Source organism: Leucopleurus acutus, assembly GCF_964270905.1.
Source record: "Leucopleurus acutus genome assembly, chromosome: 12".
Lineage (NCBI taxonomy): Eukaryota > Metazoa > Chordata > Mammalia > Artiodactyla > Delphinidae > Leucopleurus > Leucopleurus acutus.
This window is the reverse complement of record NC_139154.1, coordinates 24816986-24842535: the sequence shown is the minus strand read 5'-3', so window position 1 is coordinate 24842535 and position 25550 is coordinate 24816986.

Here is a 25550-nt window from a genome sequence, read left to right as displayed (position 1 = left end):
GTCGTTCCCAAAGGCCCCAGGCAGCTGCCCAGGTACGTGGGGAGATGCCGGAAGGGGGGGACTCCACCTCTATGGCCCTTTTGGGGGGGCACCCAAGCGACTGTCCTACTAGGACTTGTGGGGGAAAAAAGGCAGGAGATTCCGCTAACACGGTTTGGGGAAGGAAAGAGACGTGATGAAGTGGGTGGGCCCAATTCAATGTCCTGTGGTCGGCGGTTCTCCCTCGGAGGGAGACCCTGTGCTCAGCATTCCTCGTACGTTCTCTCATTTAAACCTCACAAAAATGTGTGGTCAGTATGATTACCTCCAGGTTAACAATAAAAACCTGGGAATCTGCTGGCCGGTGACCAAGCGCCCGCTCTGCCTGCTGGGCCGCGGTCCCCAGCCCATCCCCCTGCACAGGGTGTGGTCAGAGCGCTGGGCCCCGGCTCCGGGGGACGGGGTCAACCTCCGAGCCTCAGTTTCTTCGTCTGGGAAATGAGGACATCAGACCCAGAGCCTCTGAGATGCCTCCGGGAAGCCTGTGACTCTGCCCCCAACACAGGGGTGCTTCAAACACGTCTTCCCTCAAGTGAATGAAAAGAGCTCCGAGTCTGCGACAGTTTCTAGTGACAGGACTGTCACTTAGCCTCCCTGAGCCCCAGAGGCTTCATGTGCAAGACGGAGACCCGAACATCCACACTCGGAGAGCTCTGTGACAATTAAAGCAAGCAGGATTTACGTATCTACGTAACAGCTCTTCACCCTTCCCTCTGGCTACGCTATTTTAATAATGATCATGGACTCTTACCCAGGTCGTTTCAGCACGATTAGCCTTGGGGGCTGGATACTTCTCCGTTGTGAGGGGCTGTCCCGGCTTGTGGGGTGTCCAGTGGTTTCCTGGTCTCTGCCCACCAGATGCAGTGGCACCCTCCCCATAGAGCTGTGACAACCCCAAATGTCTTCAAACTCAGACGTTGCCAAATGGCTCCCGGGAAGCAAAATCCACCCCCAGGCCCCCACCGCTGGCTGAGAACCAGATTACACAGATCCCAATTATACAGAAGAAGAAAACGGTGCCTTGTGCAAGATCACCTTCCAGTGAAAGTCAGAGTCTAGCCTAGAACCCGCATGTTCAGAGCTCTGGTCCAGAAGTGACCTGCAGGACAACCTCCTGGAATATCTAGCTCCCAGAGGGCAAGAAAGCAAGGGCAGGAGGGATGGGACTCAGGCATGGGTTCATCTAGCGTGTTTCAGGAACTCTTCTGAGTGGCAGTTGAATGGGGAAACCCTCACCTTATAGGTGTACTGATCGTGTCATAGGAACAGTTATTTTTCAAAGCCCAGGAGAGAATGGAAAGTGTGCAGGAGTCTTGCAACCCTTTGAGTTGGCCATACACAGAAAGATAAATATCATTTATTATCTCACCCGATAAGAATATAGTTAGATTTGTTCCCCCTTTTCTTATGGGCCAACCCAACAGCACAGTTTCAGATGATTTGCGCGTCTGTGCAGTGTGTATCCATCCCCCAGCTTTCCCCATGTTATTTCTCCATCGAATTGGATTCATAAGATTAGATTGGACTGGTGTTTCCACTTTTTCATTTGTTTCCCTTCAAAGGTATCTTCACAGATAAGTGGCTCTAGCATTAATCTTCTGGGAGGAAAGTTACAGTGAGAAGCAGCCCACCTGCTGACTGCCAACTTGGAAATGTTTAACCCTTTAGCAGAAAAAATAAAGAAGCCCAGCTGTTCATTTTATCCTGAGGTTATGCCTACGATGTCATGCTTCACTTGGACAGTTCTGGTTCCCGAGTCGTAAATGAGAAACACTCATGAACTTAGGGTGCTTTTAGCCAGCCCAGGTGCTGACAAGAGACATTTTATCAGGGGCTTCCCTGGTGGTGCAGTGGTTAAGAATCTGCCTGCCAATGCAGGGGACACGGGTTCAAGCCCTGGTCTGGGAAGATCCCACAAAGTGTGTGGAGGTTAGGAATAAAGGTGTGTGGCAGACAGGAAGATTGGGAGGGACGGGTGGTCAGGAAGGACTTTTCCAGGGACAGCTCCCGTGCCAGAGATGGAAAAGGACAAAATAGGACAGAGCCAGGAATAGGGATGTGGATAAGGCTCAAAGCTGAGTGACATTGGTAAGATATAACCGAAGATGGGCTTCCCTGGTGGCGCAGTGGTTGAGAGTCCGCCTGCCGATGCAGGGGACACGGGTTCGTGCCCAGGTCTGGGAGGATCCCACATGCCACGGAGCGGCTGGGCCCGTGAGCCATGGCCGCTGAGCCTGCGCGTCCAGAGCCTGTGCTCCGCAACGGGAGAGGCCACGGCATTAAGAGTCCCGCGTACCGCAAAAAAAAAAAAAAAAAAAAAGATATAACCGAAGATGACAAACTGAACTCCCCAATAAAATACAGGATACCAGGGGCCTTTGGACGAGGCCCCCCAGTGTCCTGGCTGTGAGCTCACCGCTCACAAGCTTGAGTGCCGTTGTCAGTAGCTGCTAGAAACGATTACACAAGCAATTGCAGGGTTGAGGCCAGCGCTCAGTAAAAACGTAACTCCTTCCGACGTGCGATCAATCAGATTTTTCCGCCTCTTTGGTTAAATACCTAAGAGTGGAGGCTGGGTCACGAGTAAGTGTATGTTTAACATGTGGAGAAACAGCCGCACCCTTCTCCGGCGTGCTTTCACCACGTTCCCGCCGCGCCAGAACACACGAGAGCACCAGCTGCCCCGCATCCTCGCAGCACTGGGCCTCCTTACACGCCCCGCTCTCAAGGGACGTAGTGCCGTCTCGTGGTGGTTTTAACTTGCATTTCCCTAATGACTAAGGATATTAGAACCTTTTTATGGGCTTATCTCCGCCTTTTCTACGTCTTTGGCAAAGTGTCTGTCCAAATCTTTTCCCAGCTTTTTACCGGGTGTTGTTTTCTTATTGTTGAATGTTCAGTCTTCATTCACTCAGTTAGTGGGATTGGTATCCGTGTGGACCTGCACTGTGCACATCAGGAACATGCGGGCGAAGTCTCTTCAGAGGACACTCCTCCATCCCCGGGTGCCTTCCCCGCATCCCGGGTGGGCCTTTGTGGCGGCTTTGATGAATAGGATGTGGCAGAAATGACCCCACGGGATTTCAGAGATTAGATCGTGGAAAGGGATAGGGCTCCCTTCTGGCTGCCCACACCCCTCACCCTGAGAGCCCATCCCCCGATTCCTGAGAGCCTCCGGCCACGTGGAGCCCTATCTGGCGTCTCAGGCTTTAACGCTACCCAGCTGCTAAGTCGAAAGGAATCAAGACCCTCCCTCCTCCCATAATCCCTTCTCGAACTGGAGTTTCAAGAGCAAAATACAGGTTGTGGTGACTGTTTGAGGCCACTTGGCATTGGGGTAGTTTGTTATGCCAGCAGCAGACCAAGACAGACATCGCAAGAGAAGAGCACTGTTATCTAGGAAATAAATGTTTGGTATTCTGAAGAGTTTTTATCTACAACAGATGGGTATATGGAGTTAAACGCATTTTTATTTAAATGTTAAAGCACTTAGTTACAACTGAAAGCGTGCTGTTCTAATTTTACAGGCATTTGCCTTAAAAACTGAAGAGATTCATTTTGCAGCAAACGGTAGGAAAGTCGCAGAATTTAGAGCTGAAGTGACATTGACAGGCCCCTCTGTGTAGCGCAGAAACCGGGAGCCGGCATTCCTTCTGTTTATCCTGCAAAACTTGGAAAATAAGATATGCCTTCCTGCTTTGTCACGCTCAGAATGACTTCTCCATTGAGGATGAATTATACTAAATTTGTTTAAAAATATTCTTTCCTTCCTGACACAAAACAACCACCACAAAACAACACTTCTGTTTAAGAAGCTAAGTTTGTCTCCAATGTCATTAAAATTCTGATTTGCTCACCACCCAGCAACAGTCCTACGGACCCCACAGATGTAATTTAAGGCTCCCCAGTGCCCAGACGCTCCCCAAAGACAAGAGGGGAAGGCTCCTGATGAGTTAAACTTCTATCTTCTGTTACCCCAGAGAAGAGTTGCTAGATGAAATACAGGAAGCGCCGTTAAATTTAAATTTCAGGTAAACAATGTTTTTTCTTTTTCTTACTGTAGGTGTGTCCCATTCTTTTTTTTTCTTCTTTTTTTGGCCACACTGCACAGCTTATGGGATCTTAGTTCCTTAACCAGGGATTGAACCCGGGGCCATGGCAGTGAGAGTGCTGAGTCCTAACCACTGGACCGCCAGGGAATTCCCTGTCCCATTCAAATAAGCATGTCTTGTATTTTTTTTTTTTTTTTCGGTACGCAGGCCTCTCACTGTTGTGGCCTCTCCCGTTGCGGAGCACAGGCTCCGGATGCGCAGGCTCAGCGGCCATGGCTCACGGGCCCAACCGCTCCGAGGCGTGTGGGATCCTCCCAGACCGGGGCACGAACCCGCGTCCCCTGCATCAGCAGGCGGACTCTCAACCACTGCGCCACCAGGGAAGCCCAAGCATGTCTTGTATTTTATTTGCTGAATCTGGCAACCATGCCCCACAGAGAGTCTTTTAAATTGGATCAGCCTAAGGCCCCCAGAATGGACATATTTAAGATTCTTTGGGACTCACAGGGTTGGAATATTGTGCTTTGGAAGTTTTATGTTATTAGTATCGTTTTCTTACTGAATAGAATAGAGACTGCAGAATAAAATAAGCTCAGTATTTAAGATGAAGCCACTTTGTCTACCTATTGGAGCAGTGCATTTTACCTGACTGCAATGCTGTGTACACGCGGGACAGAACGTGTGAGGAAGGGTAAAGGTATGTTGTTATTTTCATCAGAGACGCAAGTGGAGATGCCGTCTGACGCTGTGAGTCAGAGGCAGAGATCTCAGTGTGTCCAAAATCATGAAGGTAATCACGGAACTAAAAGCACATTACAGACCTTTAACTTGCCTGCACACAAACAAAACAAACACACCAATCCCGCAGTCACAGTTGCCTTACTTAAGGGCCACCTGTAGACAATCAACTGATATTGTTATCTTCTGCTGCTTTTAGTAGAGCAGCTGCCCTGAGGACCGCACTGTGGTCTCGGAGGTGTGACTTGCCCCCGAAAGCAAGTCGCTTCTGCGCCGTAGAATTCAAGTCACCTACAGAACCCCGACTACGTGAGCGTGAAAAATATGGTGTTCAGCCTTTCCCTCTTTACAGGAAACGTGCTACAAGGGAGAGAGTGTGGGACGGGCTGTCTCCAGTGTCTGCCCATCAACGCACTTAGACGTACAAGAGGTACAGTACGTGCAGAACATTGCAAAACTCTATTGAAGGACACTGAGAGCCAGACTAAATGGAAATATACACCTAGTTCTTTAGCGGAAACAATTAATAGTGTACAGATGCCAGCCGTCCCTAAGTCACTGCCAGCCAAATTCCAAAGAAAGGCGTTTTGAAGTGCAATACTCTAGAAACTCTGAGTTTAATCCACAGCTCAGGGGTGGCTCCACGCTAGCTGTCCGAGAGACGCAGGAGAGGACATGAAGGAAAAAAAGGGTTCATAGTTCCGTGTAGGAGTAAGATCGGCAGAGAATAGACGGCCCTTCGATCTCCAGACTTGACTAGACGATGACGTTAGCAATTGGTGGGTCAGTAGCTTGTTGTCTCTAAATTCACTTCAGGTGGAAGTATTTCCATGTCATCACGTTAGACAGGTCTTGACATGGGGCTCCCGGGCGACAGGTTACAGCATCTCTATCTTGACTCTGTGAGGTTGCTCTTCCCAGCCAGGCTAGCACAACCGAAGTGTGTTTCTTCCGGTGTGGGTGTTGGCAGTGTGACCCACTGGAGTGTGACCGGCGTGGTCCCTGAGGTCGGCTTCCCCCTGATTGTCAGTGCATGGGCCTGTGGGAGGGGAGAGGGAGTTGTGAGCGGGAGGGATTGGAAGCACAGCCCTGTGGTCTGCAGAGACCCCGCTCCTCTGCTCTACTCCCCGACGGGGGGGACAAGCAACCCAAGGTAGCTGAGGTTGGAATATGGGGTTTCTTGAACCTGAGATTATGATAGCATCATTATTGTGTGTGTGTGTGTGTGTGTGTGTGTGTGTGTGTGTGTGTGTGTTTAGGGGCAGGGAGCAGGTGTTAGCTTGTTTAATATTTGCTACTGTCCTCACTGTACAGATGAGGAAACTCCAGCTTGCTGACAACGTTCAGTCCCCTTCCCAGGTCTCACAGTTGCTAAGTGTCAAGGCCAGGGGCGAAGCCCAGCGCTGAACCCCAACTCACAGAGATGGGGCTGGAGAATCCACAACCTGTCTCTACCCAGAGGGCTGGGCTTGTCTTTCCCTCACACATGCATATGTTGGTTAAGCACGTACATATGCGAAACATCACATGCTGTATTCGAAGGGGTAAGAAGAACTGCCAGTGGCAGCTACCTTAATAAATGGCCTACTCTTTTCTTTTTTCAAGCAAAAATCTCACATATTTATCACTGAAGCAGCCTATAATTGCAGAAGCATAAAAGCGAAGAAAAAATCAATGGAAGCAATAAAAACTAATAAAATGTGTCCAAGTGCTCAAAGGGTAGCAGGCTTTCCAGCCTGCCGTGGGAAAATCCTTGTGACCCAGTCAACGTAAACGTGCCCCACCACTCATGAGATTCCTTATGGATGGACCCAAAGTGGCTGATTTCCTGATTTCGTTACCAGTTTTTATTCAGATCCACTGAGGATGGATTAAAGTTAGCAACTAGTCCTAACAGAATGGAAATATGGGTTATCACTATTATTTAATAAAGGAATGGAAAAGAGGTTATGGAGGCAGCAAGTCTAGATTTTAATGTGACCTGCTGCTCGCATCGTGAAATTTCACTTCGACGGAGACCCAGGGTCGTAATTAAGCATTCTAATAAGAGCAGTTGTTATCAGGTAAGATGGTTTGGGATGCAAATAATCCCAGGTCCATCGGTGGAAGGCAAAAGACGTCGAGCGTCCACTGTCCCCGCGAGTCCACAGAAAGGGCAGGCACGGCGGCTCTGTCCTGTTCTCAGGTGCCAGGTGCCTTGTCCTCTCTGTGCTGCCCTCATCCTGGCCGTTGTCCCAATGCCACTTCCCACGCGGCTTCACCATGATGATGGCTGTCCGGGCACCACATCCAGACAGGATGACGTCTGCTGGGAGGAGAGAAGCTGTCCTCCCCGGGCCTCTCTAATGACGGAGGGAAACCTTTCCGCGAAGCATCCATTGACCTCCCTCAATTCCCTCAAGGCTCATTGGGTCGCCTGGACCAATTCTCGAAGAGAGAGTGCAAGTGTGCCTTGGATCAATCAAATTTACCCGTCTCAGAGGAAAACTAGGCTCTGCTAACCTGGAAGGGGGAAGAATTCAGGCTGCCGGAAGGGAGAGATGGCAAAACGATACGTATGGTAACCGGTCCTGAGGGTAAGCCCCCATGCATCTTACTTGGAAAGAAAATAGCACGTGAGGTGCACTGGTTTCCTCCATCATAAATCACTATGGGGGTGGGTGATTTACAATCACCCTTGTGAGCAGCTGACAGCAGGCTTTTAGTGACTCATTTGAATAGATGCCCATCACTTTGCTGAAATCTATTTCTATTCAAATGACAAGAAAGAGGTGTTAATTAACAGGAACTGTGGTCACATTTTCAGTAATTGTGTTCAAGGCAACTTCTCCCAAGTGGATGCTGGCTGTGGGGACTGGATGAACTTGGGGAGCAATCGGGGTGGTAACATGATTTAGGAGAAGGGGCCACGCGCCCAGATTCTGACCCTATAAATATATCTGATAAAACCGTACAAGTGCCTGGCGGGATTGCTGGTGGTCATTTGACCCCATCCACCCCTCCCATCCGAGGTCGGGGACATTTCCGTGCCTGTGTGGCTCTGGGTTACAATCAGAGGATGAGACATGAGTGAGGTTTGGAAGGGGAAGTGCAGCAGGGTCCCCACTCGGGGGCAGAGCTGCTGGTGGGACGGCCACGGTTTGCAGATCTTTCCCCGGGCGCCAACGTGGTGGGCACAGCAGCCCTGCAGGAGTTCCCGTGGGCGGAGGTGGCGGAATTCCAGTTCGTTACCGGACACTCCCGGTGCTTAGGCTCCTGCCTTTACCGTCAGATACTCTGACCTTTGCTGGCAGCATCCTTGACGGGCCTCTTCCTGCAGTCAGGAAGCCCCCAATGATGCTCTTGCGATTGCTTTGAAGCCAGAATGCAGAGTGGAGACTTTTCCTCATCAAACCCAGACAGGTCAGGTCCTCTGGCTAATCGCTTCCCAAATCCACCCCTACACACACACACACACACACACACACACACACACACACACACACACACACACACATCTATACATCCAAATCAGAAAGGAAACAGCCTGCTGGGAGATTCACTGGGGTAATGTTGTATCTCTAGATCAATTTGGGAGAATAGACATTTGAACAATACTGACCCTTCCAATCCATGAGTGCACTTTTTTGGAAAGCAGACTCTGTAGCAATTATTAGTTAAAAGGCAGGTGAGGGCTATGGTGTGTCCGTTCTATGGTACTACCCTGTTTCTGTTACAATGCCAGCAAGTCTCAGAACAAATGCTACAACCTGACCAATAATTGTCAAGTAGCACACAAACACCTAATCTGGTCTCTGAGTCTCTCCTTGTAATCCATTAAGCATACACACTGCAGCCTTCTCTGCTGGTTAATTCCTGATTTCAGGTGAAATGCCCTTGTGGTGGCAGGCACATAGCTGTTACTTCACTTACTGTAGGTTTCCTTTTAAGGCTCTGGGCTTCAACTCCTGGCCTCCTGTAGCTTTTCTTTGATCCTGTTTAAAAAATGTTTCCTGCAGTCCCATTGTTTCCTGCAGGGCTATGTTTGATCTACTGTGTATGGTTGTATATTCTTACTAATGCAGCATCAAGATGTTTCTACCAGCAGGGTCCTGCTGGGCAACTTCCCTCCGAAAATACTGTGTTTGTTGTTTTTGCTATAAATGATAGATCTGTCTGCAGCCACCAGACTCAATTCACTGGGGCTGCATTTTGTCCAAGGTGAGCATTTCAAAGAAAAGGAAATGGTAAATTAATTAATTAATTAATACTTGTAACAGTCAAATTAATGATAATAGCACTGCTTGTAAAACAATAAGTCCAGTCACTTTGAAAAAGCTCTTAATGATGGATTACTTATGTTTTTAAAAAAATCCAACAGTCAGAAATTAAAATGCAAAGAAATTTGTCTGCTCTTGGACTGGAGATCTATAATTTAGTCATCAACAGGTAATTCTGCGGTGTGGTAGTCTGATTATAATGTGTTTCAATTTGCTTGGCTAATCACTGAGCCGTCCTACAATCCTAATACATTTTTTAAAATAAATTTTATTTATTTATTTTTGGCCGCGTTGGGTCTTCGTTGCTGCGCACGGGCTTTCTCTAGTTGCGGCGAGCGGGGGCTGCTCTTCGTTGCGGTGCGCGGGCTTCTCATTGCGGTGGCTCCTCTTGTTGCGGAGCACGGGCTGTAGGTGCGTGGGCTTCAGTAGTTGCGGCACACGGGCTCAGTAGTTGTGGCTCACGGGCTCTAGAGCGCAGGCTCAGTAGTTGTGGTGCACGGGCTTAGTTGCTCCGTGGCATGTGGGATCTTCCCCGACCAGGGTTCGGGCCCGTGTCCCCTGCATTGGCAGGCAGATTCTTAACCACTGTGCCACCAGGGAAGTCCAATACTAATGCATTTTTAAGGGCAAAGCGACTCATCTTAAAACTGATTGCTAAGTGTAACTTTTCAGTGAATTCTTAATAACACCTGTGTAGGGGAACAGACTATGCCACTCCAAAATATGCCATTTTGGCATATTTGTTATTTTTTAAACTAAACTTACTTAAGAAACAGCTGGTATAAGAAGGACACTCTGACCCACTTTGTCCCCCTGAAAACAGAAAATAAATCTCCCATGTGAAGGTGCTCTCCCGGCGCAAGAAGGTAGAAAGACATTCTTATCACCAGAGATGAGGCTTTTAGGGCTGAGAAGGTTGTGCACACAGAGCTTGTTACTCCTCCTTAATTACTACACCAACCCCAAATCCCTTTTGTCTGGTCGGTTCTTCACAGATGTATTGTTTCTTTGTCTGAAGGTATTAAAGCTACCCACTTTGGTCACTTCTTCGAATCTCCTATTTTTTATGAGCTCCTGCATGTACACAATTAAATTTGTTTTTCTCCTGTTAATCTGTCTTGTCAATTTAATTATTAGACCAGCCAAAGAAGCAAGAAGGGAAGAAAGCAAAGTTTTCCTTCCCTCCACCTGTAATTAGGGGACCATGTTCTTCAGCCTTCAAGCCTTTGGTAGTGAAGCAAGTGTTTTCATTTGAAAGGCATCCAGCTTTCCCTGGAAAGGGTGTCAGAGCAGCTGCTTCTGGGTGCGTGTGCAGAGAGCTGCAGGGAAGGGCGAATCTTGTGGTTCTGGTGGCATCTTGAGTTTCTCCTGATGTGCTGGGTCAGCTCACACGGAGCGACAGTGTTCTTGGTGACATTTGACAACAGCCAACTCTTGGGACGTTTAGTTCTTGACGCTTCAGAGTGGTTGATAAAGGACAGCGCTCCTCTATCAGGGGACATCCAGCAACGTCTGGAGACACGCGTGCCCGGCAGACCCAGGAGGGGGTCTTCTGGAGTCTGTGAGGAGACACCACAGATGCTGCTAAATATTCTCAGAGCCCAGGATGCCCCCCACCCCCATCCCCTCCACAGCAAAGCGTTTCTGGTCCTGATGCTGGCAGCTGGGTGTGATGCAGCGCTTTTTGCTTCCTGGAGGCTGCACGGGCCTCTCGGGTCAAGGCTACCCAGCCTCCCAGAAGCCAGGTCCTGGCAGCACAGCTGCTGGCGTGTGGAAACGTCCGTCCCGACCCGCCTCTGCTTCGCTCCTCCACGCAGCCGTACCTGGAGACCCTTACTGAGCTGTGTTCCAGTCTCAGGAAAACCAACCGTTTATTAGGTCAGAAAGCTAAACGCTTTAGGCTTTTTTGCTTCTAATTTGTTCAGAGAGGGCAAATATTTATATATTTTAAGCTGATTAAAGTGAAGGAAGTATTTCCTTTGGGATTTCTAAAAAAAGTTCCTGTCCTCTTTTTCTTCTTTTTTATAAAAATTTCTCATGCACTTCAGTGTCTGCCATTGTCCATTGTGTTGTAGATAAAAGAAAGCAGTCTGGATAGTGGGAAATCTTTTTCCCCTGTAGAGAAATCCTTCACCAGGATAACCCTCCAAAGGAAGGAAGAGCCATTTAAAATGGGTTTGGGAGGACTTCCCTGGTGGTCCGGTGGCTAAGACTCCACCTGCCAATGCAGGGAACACGGGTTCGAGCCCTGGTCCAGGAAGATCCCATATGCCGCAGAGCAGCTAAGCCCATGAGCCACAACTACTGAGCCCGCGTGCCACAACTACTGAAGCCCGCGCGCCTAGAGCCCGTGCTCCACAACAAGAGAAGCCACCGCAATGAGAAGCTCGCGCACCGCAATGAAGAGTAGCCCCAGCTCACCGCAACTAGAGAAAGCCCGTGCGCAGCAACAAAGACCCAACGCAGCCAAAAATAAAATAAATAAATAAACTTATTAAAATAATAATAATAAAATGGGTTTGGGGACTGAACAAACCGAAGGCATAGAGCAGCCCTGCTCTGTGTAACGGGTCTGAGCGCCTCATTTTGCAAAGCCTCTTCTTGCACGAGGAAGAAGCCAAGACAGTCAGGACCACGGCTGGGGAGGAGCCCGTCGAGGCTGGCCGTGGGGCTCGAGCTGGGTTTCCCACTGACTTTGAATAGCTTGGCTTGGCTCTTCACCTTTCCCTCTGGTGCCTTCAAAACCCTGCCTCAGAGACATGAAGATCGATAAGAAGACACTAGCAAAGCACTCTGGACCCCTTGAAGGCAGTCTCGGAGATGGAAGCTGTACCGTTATCCGCATCAAGGTCGGCATAGCCACAAATCAGAGGGACGCGCGGAGCAGAGTGCTCTGTGATGACCTCATCTTCCTCAGAGCTACTCGCTGTTAGCAGCTACTATGGGTCCGTATGGAGAGCTCGGCACGTAGCTCGTATTACCAGCCTAATGGATGGTCTGGATTCCTCTTTTTGCAGCTCTAACAGAAAAGACGGGCAAATAAATTTTTGAAAGGCCTGGCATGAGTCTCCAGTAAATGCCGAGCACATTTTCAGTTTGATACACTTTGCTCGATGTTCAGGGTTAGTTTCACTGGTAACATCTTAGCACAGATGTCACTGGTTTGTAAAAACTGGAGAGTACAAAGGTAGATAGAAACCTGGAAGAGTAGAGCTTGCCTCAGAAATCTTTTAACATCTCATCTTATTAGTTATTTATTTATTTTTGGAGGGGGGTACGCCGGCCTCTCACTGTTGTGGCCTCTCCCGTTGCGGAGCACAGGCTCCGGATGCGCAGGCTCAGCGGCCATGGCTCACGGGCCCAGCCGCTCCGCGGCATGTGGGATCCTCCCGGACCGGGGCACAAACCCGCGTCCCCTGCATCGGCAGGCGGACTCTCAACCACTGCGCCACCAGGGAAGACCCATCTCATCTTATTTGACTCAATGTATTAGTTATTAAGAATTATAAAACACCTTCTTTTATATAGAAGGGATCAAAATGGACTACAAGATTCAAAACATACGTTAAACCTAAAAAAGACAAGAAAAGTACATGAGATAAGAGGAGAAAACAGAGAAGTGCGGATCCCATAGAGGAGTGTTAGAGCGAGGCGTACATTCATTTGTTTGGAATCCAGTGATTGTGTTGGGGGGAGTCTCCTTGGATAAAAACGATTTCGTATGGAAAGAAAAGATACTTGCAGATGCTTCCAAAGGACACTGGGGCTTTGGTTAGAAACAGCAGCAGCGGGCTTCCCTGGTGGCGCAGTGGCTAAGAATCCGCCTGCCAATGCAGGGGACACGGGTTCGAGCCCTGGTCTAGGAAGATCCCACATCCTGCGGAGCAACTAAGCCTGTGCACCACAACTACTGAGCCTGTGCTCTAGATCCCGCGAGCCACAACTACTGAGCCCATGTGTCACAACTATGGAAGCCCGTGCGCTTAGAGCCTGTGCTCTGCAACAAGAGAGGCCACCAAAATGAGAAGCCCGCTCGCTGCAACTAGAGAAAGCCCACGCGCAGCAATGACGATCAAACCCCGCCAAAAAAAAAAAAAAAAAAAGACTGGGAGTTAGATACTTAGAGAAGTGTTATCATCATTGGACTTAATTCTCCTGTTTCTTTTTTCCTTATTTATTTTTTTTGTGTCAGGGAAGTTATTGTATGTCAGGTCTCTGATCATTCGGCACTAAATTAAGCATTTCTTACTTTTACAGACAAAGTGACTTGAAAGTTAATGTAAGTTGGACTCAGTCACCCAGCAGTGAACTGCAGGGTCCTAGCTCTGGCCTCCAGTGCATGAAGCCTGGTAAGTGAATTCTGAGTTTGTCACGTAAACTTTATACTTGAATGACAGCTTGGCCGGGAATAAAATGATTGGCTTACATGTATCAGACAATAAAAAAGCATAGGAGGATTTCATGTTTTACCTTGTATCCAAAAAACACAGTATAGTTCAATCGAGTCCTAGTAGACTTTATAAATCAAAGGATTTCCAGTCTCACAGTTCTTCACATGGAAACAAGGATGGGCAGTCTCTATAATGAATGAAATGAACTGTTGAATTAGACTTTTTTTTTTTTTTTTTTTTGGTGGTACACGGGCCTCTCACTGTTGTGGCCTCTCCCTTTGCGGAGCACAGGCTCCGGACGCGCAGGCTCAACGGCCATGGCTCATGGGCCCAGCCGCTCCGCGGCATGTGGGATCTTCCCGGACCGGGGCACGAACCCGTGTCCCCTGCATCGGCAGGCGGACTCCCAACCAGTGCGCCACCAGGGAAGCCCCGAATTAGACATTTTTTATCTCTGTTCCATAACAATCTTTTTTTTGCTTGATATACAGATCAATCGAGAGAATTCTCACAAGGAGAGAATCGAAAAATTATGTTGTTATTTGACCCAGAAATTCCAATCCTGCTTTCCTACCCTGGAGAAATGTTCACACATATGCTAACAGAACTATATGGAGGAATGTTTATTTCAACAGTGTTTACAAGAGCTTAAAATGTGGAAACGACCCAAGTTGCCATCAGCAGGAGAATAAATAACTGTGGTTCATTCATCTTGCGTGATGCTACGTACACATCCGTGAGAATAATGAGCTACAGCGAGACAGAAGAAGCAGGAGTAAATCCCAATTACACGCTGAAATAAGATGAAATGTTGCAGAGGAAGGCATGAAGTATATTATTCATGCCAAAGCCTGAAAACAGGCAGGAGAACACTCTACATTGTATATGGACACGTAGAAAAGTACCGAGGAGTAAGGGTGCGCAGTTATAAACACTGGATTCCAGAGAGCGGCCAGGGGAGCTCAGAGGGGCCGGGGGACGAGCGCCACGCAGCTCAGAGGAGCACCACGCGGTGGGATCCAGAGCCCACTGTCTTTGTGCCGTTTTGTTTCATAATCTCAGGATGGATGTTTATTCTATCGGTCCTCCAAGTCTGTATGTCTTGTGGAATCGAGATATTTACTATTAACTAGAGAAAGCTACGTTGTTGAGTAAAACGTAACGTCTGATGATTGAAGTAGACCTCGGTGTTTTTACTAAATCCCAGGGCAGCTCAGCAGTTCACAGGACCTGCTTCACACCCAGTCGTTTTCCCACCTCCTCCTCATGCTTCTCTAATGTCTTCCACTCCCTTCCTTTCTCCTCCCCAGCCCACGGTGATCTGAAGGTTTACACGTACAGTCCGTCCTGTCTGTCTGTCTATCGATCTATCATCTCTCCCTCCATCCATCCATCCATCCTCTCTACCTGTCTACATGTCTGTCTATATTGAGTGTTAAAAATTCAACTAAGTGTTAATGATCTTATTGGCTTTATTCAACGGTTCATGAATTGGGCAGCGTCCCATCTGCAGATAGAGAGGAGCCTTGAGGAGATGGACAGATGAAGGACTTTTATTGTCAGAAGGGAGCAGGGACAAGGAAGTGACACTGCACAGAGAGGGTTGGTTATTACGGGGTCACTTTCCTGTAGGGGAAGGACGGCAGGAGTCTACCAAGCAGCTGACCAGTGCTGGTCAGGCGGTTCCTGACCCACAGGGTTAAGATTCCATTTCTGGGAGAGCGGAAACTGTAATGAGGTCTCAGTTTGGTGACGTGGGGCTTAGCTAAGCGACTCCATTTATGAGGAATGCTGATTTACTCTGCTGATTTCAGGTTGTCTTAAATCCCTCTAGTTGTTGGAACCAGTTCTGAAATGCTGCACACATTGAACTTGGGGAAATCTCCCCAGACCAGGGTGGGAGGCAAGCATGACCCCAAGAGACCTCCGAGGGGCTCGGCGCCAGTCGCCCCAGCTGCGCAACAATTTCTGAGCAGGAAAAGCTGTCAGACGCTCCTGTGATCTTCTCTGGTTGCCGAGCAACTCACTGCCTTATATTTTATGCTGATTTTCTTGGAAGAGCTCAACCACTGTGCCCAGCTCCAGCCTCACTCATCGCTGCCGCCCCCATAACTGCCTGGAACTATTCATCCATCTGACATCACCCACCTGATGCTTGCAGTGGGATAGAGTCAGACGTGGGGAAATGGGAGGAAATGAAATCCCGCAGAGCGTGTGTGTGTTTTGTTTTAAGAGTTGGCCAGAGAGTAGCAGCTAAATGTTTAATCCTGTAGTCTCTTTAAGGCATTATTAAAGGCACTTATCTGGGGGAGTGGGCTTATGCTGCTGCTATTTTGAGAAGAGTGAACAAAATATTGTATTTAGCTTTTCCCTGTATTTGAACACATGACGTGATCGGGGTGATTCGGTGACTGGGCAGTTTAGGACACTTTGCAGACTTTGGAGATGGAATTAGCAGGTTAGGGTGTTACTGTTGCCAGATCCAGAGCAAGAAATGGAGTTTCTCTGGTGGCGCAGTGGTTGAGAATCCACCTGCCAATGCAGGGGACACGGGTTCAAGCCCTGGTCTGGGAAGATCACACATGCCGCGGAGCAACTAAGCCCGTGCGCCACAGCTACTGAGCCTGCACTCTGGAGCCCACGAGCCACAACTACTGAGCCCGTGAACCACAACTACTGAAGCCCACATGCCTAGAGCCCGTGCTCCGCGACAAGAGAAGCCACCTCAGTGAGAAGCCTGCGCACCGCAACGAAGACCCAGTGCGGCCCAAAACTAATTAATTAATTAATACATTAATTTAAAAAAATAAAAATTAAAAAAAATTTAAATCCTTAAAAGAAAAATCTACTCTGTTAGCAACTTCCAGGTATAAAATATAGTATCGTTAACCGTAGTCACTAATGACCTCATTTTAACTTAATCGCCCCTTAGAGGCCTTATAACCAAATACAGTCACATTCTGAGGTGCCGGGGGCTAGGGCTTCCACATCTGAGTGTGATGGGGGACACAATTCAGTCCACGACACTGTCAGTGAGCGTGTTCTCTATGCTCCTCGTACAAACAGAAGCCGCAGCTGCCGTGCCCGGGGCAGAGGCTCGATGCACCAGCCGTGCTGGCACAGAGCGACTGCAGCGGCTGGAGTCCCAGCACGGGCGCACGGCTGGCTGGTCACATCGCCTTCGCGGCTGGTTTGACAGCTGTGTCCCTTCAGCACCAACCGTGGGGGTCCCCTTGTGTGCCAGGCAGTCCGAGGGTCACAAATTGTTGTCTGTGTGTCTGATCCACAGAGCTCAGGGGGTCTAGACGTCGGGCAGAGACTCCTGCTGCTTTTTGCTGTCCTGAGAAGCCCCTGGGCCTGCACCAGGGCGCTGGGCACTGGGCCCCGTAATCTTCTCTGCAGCAGACCCTTGTGGAGCTGTCACTGAAGCTCGGGGATGTGCAGTACGTTGCCCGAGGCCAGGCTGCTCCAAACAGTGGGTCAGGATTGGACCCCAGGCCTTCTGTGTCCAAGTCCACACTTTCCTCTTAGAGTCTCGTACCATCGGGGAGAGGGCCTCCCAGGGACAGAAAGGACCAAGGGGACCCTGCTTGTGGGGTTGGATTTGGGGCGCTTAGCCCTCCCCACCGAGAGGGAAGAGCCGAGAGAGCTCACCAGCCCGTCTGCCCAGCGGCTCTGATTCCTTCTTCCTTCCTCGGCCTCTGCCCTCTGCTGACCTCCTCCCCTTTACCCGGTGGGCCTGGAACCCACTCTGGGGTGGGGACCAGTGGGGGGAGCGGCCTGTCCACCGTCCTTCCGGGTCCTGGGCCGCCTGGCTGAGGTGGGGAGACCCCAGAGGGGACTGGTCGGGAGTCTGCAGTGCTCCGAATTCCCGCCCCTAGGTTGATGAACCCACATGTGATGTCAATTACGCCACAGAAAAGCTGGAAGAAAAGGAAAGTACGCGCCTGTCAACTGGGGATTTTCTCGCAGAAACCGTTGGGGTTTTGACATACAGACTGTCACAGTAAATACAACATGAGGCTAGCGCGCGTTACGGCAGAACCAGTAAGCCGAGGAGCTGCAAGGGACAACTGAGCGATCAAGTAAAAATAATTACAGAGACGAACAGAAAGCACAGATTGCTGAGTTCTGTCCTCTTCTGTATTCCGCAAGTCCCGGGGGGTTCACAGTAGGCGCTTCATGAAGAATAAGGTGACCCATCCCTAGGAAGGCAGAATCTCCTCTCCCCACTGTGAACTGTCGCCCCCTCACCTCAGGTCGAAATTCTTCCTGAGTTTTCTATACAAGAGAAAGATAAGAACACCCCAAATTTTGACTCCCAGAGGAATGGTGAAATCAGTTCTTTTCTCATACTTCAAAGATGATATATACTTGGTAGCCAAGAAATGTTCCCAGCGTTAGTAAGATTGGAGGTTTGCAGGAAGATCTGTTAATATCTCAGCAGCGGCATCACCAACGGGACCCTCAGATCATCACTACAGTTTTGACGCTCCCATGAAAATGTTTAGAAGGGATCCACATCCCTGGGTTGAGTTTATACAATCTTCCGTGTAATCTCGCCACCACAATGCACTCAAACCTTAGACAGAACTCGGGCCAAAGGAAGCCGAGTCAGACATAATTTAATATTTTGTCTAGACATAATTTGATTGTGTAGGATGCAGGAAGGAGGCACAAAGTGGAGGAAATGGAAACTTAGAAACAACCTTGTAATACGCGATTCTGATTCATTCTCAAAACAAAAACAAGTCACTTATGAAAGTGCTTGACTTCAGAAGACCTGAGTAGTAATGTATGATCCAAATCTACAGAAATTGTACCAAGATGCAGCTATATTTTCTCCTGGGCTAAATCATCTTATAGGACAACTTAGGGGGAAAAGTATTTCTTAATTTAAAATCATATAGGCCACCCCCGCTCCCTAAACAGCCTGGTGGTTTTCTTGTATATTTTGGGCAGTTAATCTGATGGAATTTCTAACAAAATGTGTGGGGTTAAAATAGATGTGGCCTCAGGTCATTGTCTTCTTTCACTCTTTTTACTCCTGAGTCCGTTGATTGATGGGTTGGTTGGTAAATTCTAAGCAAATTTCAAAAGTGAATGAAAACTCTGTGAAGCATTCTTTCAACAGACATTTAATCACACAATACTTTTCCTTAAGCAGTTTTCAGTTAATTATGTAGTGAAACAGAAAAAAATACATATATAAGGATGAAGGTGCTCTTAGAGAGAAAGAGAGAATTAACTGCTTAGACGTATGATGATATACAGAGATTAATGTTAATATTTTAAGTGTTATAATAATATTGTAGTGATTTTTCAAAGATCTTTATCTTTTAAAGATACAGTCTGAAATATTTATAAATGAAACGCTACCATGTCTAGAATATGCTCTGAAATTAAGGGTGGAAAGAGTGTGTGGGATAAAAATGAAAGGAGATCAACCATGACTGCATCATTGCTGAAGCTTTTGATGAACTTTTGCACACGTTTGAAATTTGCAATAACAAAAAGCATTTTTGAAAAACTTTCAGGACAATCCAAAAATGAAATTGAAAAAAAAACCTTTCATTTACAATAGCATCAAACAGAATAACAGAAAGAATACTTAGAAATAAATTTTTAAAAAGAAGTACAAACGTATATGCTAAAAACTATGAAACAAATTAAGTAACGTTATCTAAATAATTGGGGAAACATCCCCCGTTCTTGGATCCAAAGACTTGTTAAGACGGCAATATTCCGCAAACTGATTTACAGGTTAAATGCAAGTCCTGCCAGAATCTTGGCTGACTTCTTGTAGAATTGATAAACTGATTCTAAAATTCTTATGGAATGGCAATGGATCCAGTATAGCCAAAATAATCTTCTAAAAGAACAAAGTAGGAGGACTTACGCTGCTCAATTTCAACACTCACTACAAAGCAAAGTGTTACCAACCTGGGTCCTTGACCCTTTAATCAAGAGAAATTGAGGCCAGATGAGTAACGAAGGCAAGGCTTTCCTGGGACTCGAGCCGCAGCACCAGGGAGAGAAAACAAGTAACAGGTGCCCTTACTTGCCCCCTGAGGGGGGTGGTGAGCTAGTTCCTTAAATGGGGTGAGGGCGGGAGAAGGACGGTGATCATAGACACACAGCAACTAGATATCAAAATGAGAAACACATAGAAAACATTTACAGCAAAACTAGGGGACAAGGTATCCCTGTGTTCCCCAAAATACAAACAGGTAGGAACAAGCCATCAGCATCATGGAACACGCCCGTGCTTGCAGCATCTGTGTAGGAGAACAGAGAGGGAAGCTGACAGAGCATGCGAACGGTTCATCCTGGGAGATGATGGATGACTCCTGACTGGAATTCTTTTAAAGGTTTTGATTTAAAGGTCTAAAATTATTTGCAATTTTTTTTTGGCAGAGATCCTAGGGAAAGAAGAGTCAGCGTACATTCCAGCTCTGCAGAGCTTTGTATCACATTCGAAAGTGCCTCTGGGGAATTCCCTGGCGATCCAGCGCTTAGGACTCCATGCTTTCACTATCGAGGGCCAGGGTTTAATCCCTGGTTGGGGAGCTGGGATCCCACAAGCCACGCTGCGCGGCCAAAAAAAAAAAAAAAAAAAAGTTCAAGTGCCTCCTCCTTCCCCCTGTCCTTTCAGTCATACTATGTCCTGTAATTTTTTTAAAATTCCAACTCAAAACTCATCTCTTGAAGAATCCTTTTACGACCGGTCCTTCCAGGTTAATCCCTTCTCTTGGATGACTCAGGATGACCCCCTCCGGCTCTCAGATGCCTGGTTTCCATGAATTCATTGCCCCTTGTTGAGGTTTTGTGCTTTTCCAGCTCAGCCTGTCCAAGGAGCTGAGGTTTTCCTGGAGAGGAGGCTGTTTTCTCTGCATCATCCCTCGGTGACCAGGACTGATTAAGTAGGACGCAGCAGGAAGGTGATTCTGATGCCAGTTCCTGCACGATCGTGGGCAAGTGGGGACCATTCCTCCGCCACTTTAAACAGTCCACCAACAGGTGTGCCACCTCTGCTCATCAAAGTGCTCTATCTTGCTTTAAAACACTGAGGCGATCACTAAAGAAAACGGCAGTATTGTTTCTACGTATCCTGAGGAAAGTATTGCCCTGTGCACAGTAAATTTCCCAACAGCTTTTCTTTTTTAAAAATTGTTTTTAATTTAAAAAGCAAAGTTGTGTCTAGGTGAGCCGAAGTGACGTCCTGAAGCACGTTTCCAGCAGCCCACTCCAAACATAATTGGTATTTGGCTAAAGGAAAGAAGAGAGGCAGATATTATGCAAATCCACTTGTCCAAGCATAGTTTGCAAGGCTGTCCCCCCACCCCCCCAAATAAAGGGTGATATATGATACTGATTTGCAGTTTAGGTACTGAATAAGTGGCTAGGTAATGCACCATCTTTTCCAACATCTTTTCCAAACAGCTACAGAAATCTTTCCATTTCAAATAGGTTTCGCTTCTCCTCCTGGGAAAGGAAGAACCAAAGACGGGCTATTAACTTTTTTTTTTTTTTTGCAAGGCTTTTGAGGTTTCACTCTTAAAATCATCTGGTATCACTATGTAACCGTGTAGTTAGAGTGATTAAAAATTAATTGGACTTCTAATAATGAACAGATTTATAGTAGATAAGGTGCCTGTTTAAAAGGCAAGGCGTCTGCCTCTCAGTTAATAACCATTGTCAAAAGCAGACTTGGTGAATCGTGATCTTGTACATCTGACAGCTACTTTTTTCTTCGCTGATGGGAAGTTAATTACTCAACACACCCCAGAGAAATCAACCTCTTTAACGGCTAATGCAAACTTCACAAAATAACAAATTGAAAACGTAATTTGCCTGTATCACCCACTTCGCCGGAGTCAGTTGGTCCGTAAGTATTCACTGGGCATTCACACTCCAGCTGGCACCCACATTAACAACTGGAATTTATCACCTGCTCATCAGAAATGTGGCCCTAGCAGAGAGACGACGTCACCGGTCAGATATACGAATCACAGTTTATGCTTCCGTGAAGCAAAAGGATGCAGAGGGAGAGCCTTAAGGAGTAACGGAAGGCAGCTTCTTTCTCTCTCTCCTCCACTGCGCACCAAAAATAGCTCAACGCACAGGTCCTTGTGTTTTCTCCTTGCAGATCCTTCAAGGTCTACAGAAGCCTGGAATTAAGCACTTCAGAAATTACTAGTCGCAGCAGGGTGATCTACTTCTCAACCTGGTCTTAGCTGATTGCCAGTGAAACCCTCTGTTCAGATGCTCCCGGGCAGTCAGCCAGGTGGACCAGGGAGGTGCCGACCAGAAAAGCTGTCACATTGTAACAGGGAAGAACAAATCTGACCTCATGTTGGATCTGTTTCTTTTACTTTAACCTTTGCTTTCTATTGCTTTTGCTACAAGTTAAGAACGTTGCCTGTAGCCTGAAATATACAGCATAGCCCATTCTCAAGGCTCTGACTTTAAAAAGCTACAACACTTTTCCATTCATAGAGAGATAAAAAGTTGCAGAACAGAGAATAACATTTGTCCTGCTGGAGGTTTACAGGAACATCGTGACCTGACCTACATGGACAGCTGCAAGAACAAAGGATTCCAACACCAAGAAGTCTGCAATAGCCAGCTACACCCCTCCCCTTTTGATATAAAAGAAGCCTGAATTCTAACTCAGAGAAGATGGTTCTTTGGGACACTAGTCCACCATCTTCTCAGTCCGCTGGCTTTCTGAATAAAGTCATCATTCAGTGCCCCAATAGCTTGTCTCTTGACGTATCAGCCTGTTGTGTGGTGAGCAGGACGAGGTTGGACTCAGTAGCAAGCTGAGATCTACCATAACCTTCAAGGTCCTTGGCCCCTTTGTCTGCCTCTGCCCACAGTCTCCAGGGACCCTGCTTGCCCATGAAAGCCAACCTCAGACACCAGCAGGGAACGAGGCAAGCACCCCAGAACTCGATCCTACATCCCCTGACACACGCTCACATTCTGGCCCTCTCTGGCCCCTCCTGGCCCTGTCACCAGCTTCCCCACTTATCCCCTGTGGCTGGGACCATCCGCTGGATCCTTGTCTGGCTTGGTGGGGTGGCCCCAGCTGTGCTCTGGGGCTCTCAGCCCTGCCCAATCCCTAGGGTGTTTGGTGCTCCCTGTTGTCTTGAGTGAGCAGACCGCTTCACAGCCCACGCTGACTCCCAGGAAACCCAGTCCCAGCCCCAGCTCCGTGTTCCTTCAATAATGGACTTGTAGGCATGGGGGAGGGGGGCTGCACCCCCTGAGTATGTTCACAGTGTTGTCGCCTCCTCAGCAAGTTCCGAATGTAAAACGGTGATAGTATGGTCCACTCCCTTGTGCACCAGTTAAGGCCACGGTGAGAAGAGACTGGAGGAAGGCCACGAGTGCCAGTCTGGTCCTTGTGCGGTCAGATGGAGAGGGGCACACAGGGTCAGGGCTCCCCCAGGCCCCCGGCCTCGTGCCCTTGACCTCAGATCCAGGCCAGGTCTCTGCTTGGAGGGAAGGCCCTGCAGGGAACAGGCCCTGGGAACGAGAAGGCAGAAATCAAGAGGCCAAAACCCTCTTCTTTGCTTTGTGTTCTTGTTTTTTCCTCCGGTTCTTTCCCTGGACGTCTGCGGTGCGGGGGGAGGCGCATCTCACAGGCCCCTGGCTTCACGCTGGTTTTGCAAGTCCCAATTCCCCCCTCCTGATCTGCCAACAGTAACTAAGCATCGCTCACAGGGTCAAAGACCACGGCTCCGGGGGCAGCCACTGTAATGCCCACCTGAAAAAGCAGGAGCTGGTGTTTCTTCTTCTCTTCTTCAAAGACCAGGGTGTACGTGGGTCTGAGGATGCAAGATTTCTACTCAAAACAAAGAAACATTTATTGCCACTGGCTAAGAACCAGGTCCTGTGCTCAATTCTCTTCATATTTACCCAGTATCTTTTGTTTATCCTGTAGGCAACTTGAGTATAGAAACTTTTAGGGATGTAAATGTAGATTTGATCAAATGTCTACTCGTAATAGTTAACTTATTAATTTAGCTGTAATACGTGTTATAAAACACATTCAATAATACATAACTTTGGAGATAACAACTTTTCCAGCCTTTCATTTCTTCAGTTCTATCCAAACTCTTCATGTGGTACTCGACACACCTGTCTCTATCACCACCAGCGTCAATTCTGAGCCTCTAAAACAATTTCCCAGAGCCCATAACTTTCGGTTCTTGACTCAACTGAGATCTAGAAGTTTCTGAACGGTATATACACTGCCAGCGGAAAAATCAGCCCCCTTCACAAGTATCCGTTCTCATCGTTAACTAAGATAGTTGCTTGTTTTTTCGTTCATCCTGTACGTGATCTCTGTAATTTGAATAATTACGCTATTCCTTTCTTAACTGATCTGTAAAAAGCCTGTGTGCAGCGACGTTTAGTAGCTGCAAGGGCAGGTCTTGCCTTTACACTAATATCAGTCTGCTGGGCGTCTCTTCTTTTTTCTTTAAATAAATGATTCCTCAGGTGACCTCTATAAGCATCCCAAACTAGGATACTTTCAGGCCCTTTCAAGCTTAAATAGTGTTCAAAATAAACTGGGATTGCATCCCATTTTATGAATCTTTGTACTGCCTTAAATATAAGGTGACTCCTGAGGGGTGAGCTTTAGGGAGACATGATTTCTTTAAGCACTACCTCCACCCATTTCTCTCTATCCTCTCTGGAAGGTCTGATAAACAGTGCTAAAAGTGTAATTTGAGTTCAAATATATATATGAACTGCAAATTCACATGAGAACAGAGATCTCATTTCTCATTTCTTAGTTTAACTTTTGACAGCATGAGAAGTGTACAAAGCAGCTTGATGGTACGTGTGATTTAAACATTATTGGTTCCTGGAATGGCTTTACCGTGGTTTGTTTGTCGTTAAGTGTTGTTTTGCCTTCTAATTTTAGGATGAATTCATTAATAACACAATCAAGTCTACAGCAGAAGTTAATTTTCTGCTGATAGTCAATGTTCGATAATAGGGATTAAGTGTAGGTTTTTCTGTTCAGAAATTCGATCTTAGCCCTGAGCTCAAAACATTGCAGTAGAACTTCGCCACTGCCAAGCCACTGAACTACTGTTTAGTAGGGCCATTCAGGATGTTTAGCTTCTATTTCAGACAAAAATTCATGAAACCGATCATGCTTAAGATCAACAGAGTGATTGAAGTCCTCTGCCGACACCATTGCTTCAATAGCACACACATGTTCCAAAATTTTCCACCAAGTACCTACTAATGAATACTACAGTGCGTAACCAGAGGCTTTAAACACGTTACATTTTCACAAGCTTTTTAAATTTGTCCAACTAAGCTGGTTTTCTGCTCCACACGTTTACACCACCATCAGATGTAACACATCTTAACAGATTCCCGTTTGGGTTATACTGAGTCAGTGTTTTCTCAACTTCTTTGGAAATATTCTCACCCCTGGCTCTTCCACACAGACGATTCACAGAAGCCGATTCTTCATTTACCCCAAACTCACCATTGATTTTCCTAATAAACGACAGCTGAGCCATACCAGTAACATTTGTTAATTCCTTAAGAGCAAAAGAAAACCACTTGAAATCATTTGTCTTTTTGACAAATTAGCTACTGATGTTACCTCCAACGTCCCCAGCTCTGTGAGGAATCATTTCTCACCAACAGGTGAATAGCTTTAAATATGTTTATTTTCTCTGGACACATTTCTTTAGCTGCTGCAATAAAATATGATTTAATTAACTCATCCTTGGTAAATGGTTGTCCTTGCTTAGCTAACCAATGAGCTATTAGGAAACTTACCTGGCAGTCTATTGCATATTTGTGCAGAAATTCTGATTGATGAGACATTTTGTTTTACATGTTCTAAGTCTTCTGCCCCTTGCTTTCTTGTGGATTGGGAGTATTGATTTTTTTTAACCCTTTCAAATGTGAAGCCGGTCTCCACTTGTAGGCCACACAAAAGCAGCTCAGCAGGCTGCCGCTGGTTGAGCCTGTCCTTTAATCCTGGAACTGCTGGGACCACATGACCCACCTTCAGGGGGAGTTCTGTT